The following is an 8,415-nucleotide window of genomic DNA, read 5'->3' on the forward strand; positions in this document are numbered from 1 at the left end:
CAGAAGAGCCTTTCCTTTTGAGGAGTCTTCCTGCCCCTTCCTATCTTTCCTCTCTCCCTGATGCATCACCCCTTCTCAGTCAAAACCGAATTATCTTTTCCAAACCCTGCATCTTCCTCCAGAATTTCTACTGACAAACTGTTAAAACCAAATCCTGCTGCGAGTTTTGCCCCCATGGAGAAATATGTGTTACAGAAACAACTAACCCTTATATAACTTGGGAAACCATGGGGGGTTGATTGCATTATGGAGTCATACAACCATAAATGCACAGACATATATCACCAGGGTTAAATCATTTTCAGTATAAAATGATGTAATCCACTTTAGATACAGCCTCAAGCCCAGTGCCCTTCAGGTGGTGACTGTTCAATAAATACTTGACATTTTAATTTATTAATTTAAAGAAAAATGTTACATAGATAACCCTTGGTTATCCATAAAAATCACTTAGTTGCAACACTTCATTCATTCTCAATGTCAGGTGAGCTAGACATCATCATATCATCATGATAATATTGTAATGGGCAACAAAGACAGTAATGTAGTTCAACTGAGGAGAAATGCACGTTTACATTGGTAATAACTGAATGTTATCTGTAATGAAATAAAGGGTTATTTTTAAATAATGTAAACTCATAAGAAAATGTTGCTTGTTGAGGTCCTACTTTAGGGATCTCCCAATGTTTTGCATGTAATTAGCATGCTAGAATATATTCCTGAACCTGGCTCATTCCTGCTCCCTTTGTAAGTATAAGGTTGCATCAAAGTATTGCAGTAAGTTGTTCTCCGGTTTTGCAGTAAATTTTGTTCAGGCTATTAATTCAGCAGTGATTTCTTTTGACCCTTGAATGATACAATTTCCTTAAATATAGTTCAGGCTCACTTGTGTTCAAATTGATACGGATTTTTAAATTAGTGCCTTTGGAGTCCGTGCATGACATAAATGAAAAAAATAACATTTTGTATATATGCAAAAAAATTCTGTGTCGATCAGAACTGATCTCTGGATATAAGAGAGAAATGGATTTCCATATCTTAATGGGAGATAAAGCAGGGAGGGGGCTCTTACTTACTTTAGTTTATTAAGAATTAATAAGAATCCCAGGGCACCTCTTAGAGTGGTAAAGGTGATGTTAGCCCTTATGTCCTGGACATGATCCAGTTTAGGTAATTGCTAATTACAATCTGTCTACCTAATTCCCCTGACTCTTGCTTCCGAATGTTATTTTTCTTCACTTAGCAATATTTAACTATTATTTGTTCTTGGTGTATGGCTGTTAGAACATCTGCTGATGTCTACTTCTATGTTCAGTGTAGTTTGCTTTTTCTTTGTTTTTGATAATTATTATCATATTCTATTTCTGTAGACAGAAAAGAAAACAAAAACCTCATAAAATTTTAAACTACCTTTATTTAGGATGGAATATGCTTCTTAATCTAATGTATGGACTTTCCAGATCCATGTTTGAGAATTCAGAACCCCTGGCATACCAGTGGCCCATGGCATACTCATTATATGGTTGAGACAACTCCGAGATGGAATCCAGACAGTCAAGGATTTTCAGTGTCCTAATTCTAGGGCTAAAATCATGACATGGGACATAGATAGGTGAAAGTTAGCTCACAACTAGACTCAGTTAAGGATCCATCATCCTTTCTGGAGCCTTCCCCAAATAAGAATATCTCTGTTGTGGAGACTGGAGCATATCTTGATTCCTTTGATCACAATCAATGGAGTGGAAGAACACAGAAAGTGATAAGTCAATAAGATTTTATTTTCCTCAAAATACAGGGCCAAATAATATGCAGGTGTTTCACACTACTTCCTTCCCTCCAAAGGAAACAAGATTATTCCTGAGCCTGTTAAGATCTGAACCCTTGATGTGGGATATATTACTTGGAGCTCAGGTGGTGGGACACCAGGTTTGATCTATAATCTACTCTCAGTGTGTAAAAATCACCTAGTGAAATGGGTGGAACTTTATTCTCTACCAGTTTCAGATGAATCAAGCATCATTCTCACTAGTCATTATGTACTGAGCCTCCTCAGTGAGAAAAACACTTGAACTTTTAAGAATTCTGAGATCATAGATAATACATTCCAAACCTAACAGATGTGCAGATTTTTGACCTCAGTTTTACCTGTTCTGAAAGGGTTCACCAAAATACAACCTTAAAAAGATGTTCTAACTGAATCAACTAACCAGGGCTAACCAGAATGTGTAAAGGACTCAAATATAATGTTCCCTCTATTTCCTATTTGTCTATGTTCTAGTCAGAGATAGGAGGACTTTTCCTGTGAATTTTATTAAGGAAGCAAATAGTGTTTGCTGTGATAAAGCAACCCCATGACTCAAATGTCCTCTCTATGACTCAGCTAGTGAGGAAGTAGCCCATTTTATCAGATATGCTGTCTCCCACTGTCCTTCATATTTCAATTCCATCAGAAGGAACATATCACTTCTATCGTATCTAAGAACACCATTTACTTACTAGCAGCATTCGAAATGGCAGTGAGGAGTAATAGTAACAAAAGAACATTGGCTAATAATTGTACTCAAAAGGACCATTTGGCTAGGTAGGCAGGGTAGGGTAATCATGTCCTAGATTAATATATCTCTTGAGGATTTCTCGAGGATTTAACAGCCTTACGTTGTTAATGAATGCATTTTTAAACATGTGATTATGGCTCATAGACTTTTTAAAATGGAGGATTTTCACAATGTTCTGACTTTGAGATATCAGGCAAGATTTTGACATCAGAATGACCAAAACAAAACAAAACAAAATCCACTTAGATTAATTACCAGAGGTCTGAAATCTCCTGCTGGTTTCTGTGTGAAAATTTGTCTAACTACATATTAAATCTTCTTTTTTTTTTTTTTTTTCCATTCTGGAGACACACTGATACATACTTCCTACCTATTGCACTATACTGGAGAATACCTACTGTCACTATGCTAGAAATATATTCTTATCTTCTATAAGCAGAAGACTGGGTAGCTTTATGGTTTAGGAGAGAGAAAAAAAAAGCCATTTATTCATTGCCTTTTCTACTTGTGCTAATGGAGAAAATCATTTTAAAAAGACTTCCTTTTCTGTGAAAGAAAGAACAGGTATTGCATCCCCAGATTTTCTATGTCCATTTTAATCAGAATAGATGATACTTATTTTGCATTAAAATTTACTATGCAAGGTCTGAGGGTTTTGACTCATATTTAGAAATATACAATTTCTCTGCAATACCCTCTGATATGTGTGTTTCCAAAACTGCAAGAAGAAGATTAAGGAAGAAATAACTGAAGGGCTTTTAGATGGGCCAAGTATGGGTATGGGGTGTGTGTGTGTGTGTGTATGTGTGTGTGACAGAACAAGAGAGAGAGAATATGAATATTTTAATATTATCACCAGTGTGGACTTATTTTCCTGTTCCACAGCCCTTATGGAAATATAGCATTAGTCCTTAACATTTTCTGACTTAGTAATCTTATACCAAAACTCCTAAGTTCTTGGCCCCTCATTCAGGCTCCCTTGAAACTTCTTTCTACCCAACAACAGTTATTTCCAGGTAGCCTCTAAGTTTTCCCCATTTGTTCATAGTTGATCCTCTCATATGTTGTGCATGTGTGTGGTTTTTTTCTTCTTTTTCTTCTTGGCTTCTTTGTTGATGTCTGCTCCCTGTCAATCCACTTGAATTTAAAATTGTCACTGAAATAATCCCTGACATGAGAATGCTGCTTTCTATGTCCTTCAAACTGAAAGAACTTCAGTGATTAAAGCAAAGCTTAATCTCCCAGAGCCAAACATAGTTCTCCACAGAAATGAGGTAAAAACCCTTCTTCTTAGGGTTCCAACTTGGCACATGGTTTTGCCTGAGGAAGACACAGCCCTTTCTCTCCCTCTTCATTTCTATCACCCATTCCAGGATTCTCTGACTTTTCTTCTCACGGGACCCTCATCCCCTCTTGCACCTATGCAGAGCAGAGCCCCTGATGCTGATGGGGGGTAGGTCTTAAGACCCAGTCAAGCCCTGAATCTTGCCTTAGTTGCCTTGGGCTGCCATGACAGGATAGCACAATAGATTTTTATTTCTTAAAGTTCTGTAGTCTGGAAAGTCTAAGATGAAGTTTCTGGCCAATTCAGTTTCTGGTGAGACCTTTCCTTCTGGTATACAGAAGACTACCTTTCTCTCTGTGTCCTCACGTGGCTTTCCCTTGAGGTGTGCATGGAGGTAATGGGAGGAAGGGAAAGTGGAAGAGAGGGCTTTCAGGCATCTCTTCTTATAAAGACACTAACCTTTAATCCTGTCAGATCACCTACCTTTATGACTTCATTTAACCTTAATTACCTACTTAGAGGCCCCATCTTCAAATACAGCCACACTAGGAGTTCAGGCTTCTACAAATAAATGTTAGAGGGACACAAATATTTAGATGCAATAGTCTATATTAAGCTCATACACCATTGGTACAATTCTATCCATTCTTTCCTAAGTGAGTATCCAAATGCTGCCATGGAATGTTACCATCCAATGGATGACTGCAATATATATGTCAGAAACCTTAGGATAAGTTATGACATGATTTAGTTACTGTGTGAAGACCAATATATTAGCTTGGGCTAGCTTTTAATAATCAAATGGACTATTTTACAACCAAAATGAACAAAATTCCATTTTCATTTGTGAGGTAAAAATGTACTGATATCACAAGATATACCCTTACTTGCAGGTGGAGTCATTTAAAAATATCATAGTTAACACACAAAAGACAGTAGAAAGTATAGTAAGACAGGTTAAGGAAAATGACAACTGTGCTCACATATGGCTAAAATACTAGGTTGCATCCAGGATTGATGAAAGAAACAAAGGCAGGTATAGGTGATTCCTGCAAGGCTTTCCCTGGGATTGGATTTATTTCCAGTCTTTTGAGTTAGGAGTCCATAAGATCATTTTCTCAACAGTTAGGAATTCTGGAGAAGTAATTGATATTATTAGTTTATACTATTAATCCTAAAAATTAAGTTTACTGGGGATCCCAGGGTGGCTCAGCGGTTTCGCACCTGCTTTTGGCCCAGGGTGCAATCCTGGAGTCCCGCGTCAGGCTCCTGGCAAGAGCCTGCTTCTCCCTCTGCCTGTGTCTCTGCCTCTCTCTCTCTCTCTCTATGTCTATCATAAATAAATAAATAAATAAATAAATAAATAAATAAATAAATAAATCTTTAAAATATTAAGTTTAGTTACAGAAAATAATTGTAGTGTGTATGTCCACAGATGTGTGTGTATGGGAGGAGTATGGATAGATGAACAAAATACAGTAACTTCTTAATTATTGGGTTGAAAGCCCAAGAGATATTAGAAGGAAGTATCTATCCTTATGCAAGATTTTAGAAAAATTCCGTGGCTCTTCAGTTTAAAATCATATTTACAGGCTGCCATTTATCTGTTTATCACTGAAAATAAGTCAAGGGACTATTTCCCAGCAGATTTTCCTCCATAGAATAAACAAGGCATCTTGTGTGTGTATGCATAAGGCTTGAAGTGGTGATTGTTAAAGCAATGAGAATTTTTATATTATAATGACAACTCTTGCTTATTGCCTTTAATCACATAAATCTCTCGAATAAGAACAGTAGATTATTACATGTCCCTTTAATAGTGTGTTCTATGGATCCTGTTCCCCTTTATTACTCATATCAACTACAGATACAAACACAGTTAATGTACTTCATGCAAATCCTTTGAAACTATTCTGTTTAGCATTGATAGGGTGAGTAGGTCAGTCCCTCAGTAAAACCTAAGATATAACAGAATTAGCTCCAAAGAATCAATAAAGTAAATTGAAAATATTTGAAATATTGTTTTACCTTCTTATGTGCTTCAGAGCTATTAGGTACAATATAGTCAATTATCTTGAGTTTATCTGTAAGTGTTATAAGTGATCCTGGTAACCTGCTGATACTCTCCATTTGCACATTTGTATCCATGTGACAGATTCACAGTATCATGCTTTTTTGTGTTGCAGCTGAGGAGCAGGACAGCCCAGGACAATTGGACCCTGAAAATAAACTTTCCTTGACTCATCTATTGAGTCTTCACAGAAGAGTAGAAATTAATTTCATTGCGTATTTACTTATGTCAAGCTCTATGCTTAGAGTTGGGGGTAATAATAAATGAAAATCAAAAGGATACCTTTAAAAAACATTCTACAAAGAAGACATGTACATTAAAGATACTATATGAAAAGTGCCATAATATAAGTATGTAGACAAAGAAGTAGCCTAGAAGGCAAATCATGGAGGTGTGACTTCTGGTAAGGCATGATATCAATGACGGATTACATTTAATAAATGAGAGTTAATTAGACTAGAAATGAACCATTCAGAAGGAGCAACATGTACTAAGGTCCAGAGGTATGAACCAAGATAATGTACTTAGGTAAATAATTCAAGGTGGTAGAATGTCAATTATAAAGGGGCCCCAGTTTTGCTAGCATATGAGCAAGTGTCCGTAGAGTTAGACGAGTTTTGCTCTGCCGTGCTTTTCCAGTTTAGTATTTTTCAACTCTTCTGTGGCGAGAAGGACTTTCTGATTTGTTGATGCAGTCAGATATCATCTTTTTATTTTTCATCACTTTGACACATTTAAAGTCTTTAGCTCATTTAGACACATTTGTCTTTAGCTTGAATGCATAGGTGCAGAATAAGTAAGGAAAGGGAGAGAGAGTCTGACATTTAGCAATTATTTAAGTACCTGCATCTGCTAGATCAGATGCCAGACAGATACAGGCTTTGTCATCACAAAGTTCTCAGTTTTGTGTGAAAATCACAAATCCAGATATCTAAGGGACTCAACAGATGATGTAAAAGAGGGTATTGAGGGCAGGTATAATGCAACAGGGAGTACAGATGGAGAAAATATGGAGAGCAGCTTCTAAAGTGGCCAGTTAATTTCAGCTTCCTCCAGTAGTCATGCAGGACCAGTTTTGTCTTGGTTTTCAATAAAAAAAAAAAAAGAACCAGAAATATAAACTTTCACGTGGAATTTTCCATTTGTGAAAGTTAGAAACTAATTCAAACCTTGAAAAGACCACTTTTGGGCCAACTCAGGGAAGGCTATATCCAGCCTTAGCTGTTCCAATTTATAGACCATGTCCTTCTATTGGTTGCTTAGAGGAATCTAGCAAGGATGCCAACCCTTTGTGTGTGTGTGTGTGTGTGTGTGTGTGTGTGTGTAGGTTTTGTGTATTGCTTTCTTAAGAGAGAATCATAAGGAAACTCTAGTGTTCTCAGCTGATTTTGTGGTTACTTGGCCATTCATAAGGCTTATAGATGATAATGAAGTTGTCTTGGAGGACTGCCATGTCCATGATGTAGTTGCTTATCCGATTTTGTAATCCTTTATCAATTCCCTCAACAGCTTGACGGCCAGGCTGAGGGTATGGAACAGAATATTAAGTGGTTTAAAATCAAGTCCAATCTCTATTAGAATCTTCACTCTGATAATAAGATATATTATTAATAAAATAACAGACAATAATAATATAGTGTTATATTGTAAGTTCACTGGGAAGTTTATGGCCAACACAGGACCTTATCTTATCAGAGCCACACATTTTACATTGTATAAAAGAAAAAAAAAACATAAAGGCAAACTCATGTCAACTACAGTTATGAAGGGATTTGAAAGGAGCATAAACGAATAACAAAAAGTAGAAAAACTAGTCCATAACATTTTACCAAGAGGTTATACCAATTATTTGTTGGTATATTCTACCAACAATTGACATTTGCTCAAAAATCACTTACATTTATCCTCCAACGTGGATATATGTTTTGCTGCCATTTACTAGGGAGGATGGTGTAGCATAAAGATTAAGAATGCAGACTTAGGTTTATCCCTCCTGAATTCCACTACTTACTATCTTTTTTTTTTTTTTTTAAGATTTAAAAATTTTATTTATTTATTCATGAGAGACACACAGAAAGAGAGAGGCAGAGACTCAGGCAGAGGAAGAAGCAGGCTCCATGCAGGAAGCCCGACGTGGAACTCGATCCCAGGTCTCCAGGATCACACCTGGGTTGAAGGCAGGTGCTAAACCGCTGAGCCAACAGGGCTGTCCACACTACTTACTATCTATTTAACCTTACAAAACTAATGTATCTATGAGCTACAGTTTTCCCATCTATAAATAGGGTGTAAGAATAGTACTTAGCTTATGTACTACTAGCTATGATTAAGATGCTCCATGTAAATCATCTAGCATACCTAGATACATGTTATAGTGATTGTAATAAATTTTATTATTAATATAATTATTATTGGAGTTTTAACTCTTTGACTTATTTTTCTTCTTTTTTTTTTTTTCTTACTGACAGGTATGAGACAATTAAACCTTCTCAATGCTATTTTCT

The 8,415-nt window shown here is 36.4% G+C and overlaps 1 protein-coding gene across 25 annotated transcripts in view; it reads left to right on the forward strand.

Annotated features, from left to right (window-relative positions):
- Window positions 1–8,415, forward strand: part of NRXN3 (neurexin 3) — a 1,528,419-nt gene that overhangs the window by 1,264,775 nt on the left and 255,229 nt on the right. The window lies entirely within an intron of this gene.

Source organism: Canis lupus, chromosome 8, assembly GCF_003254725.2.
Source record: "Canis lupus dingo isolate Sandy chromosome 8, ASM325472v2, whole genome shotgun sequence".
Classification (NCBI taxonomy): Eukaryota; Metazoa; Chordata; class Mammalia; order Carnivora; family Canidae; genus Canis; species Canis lupus.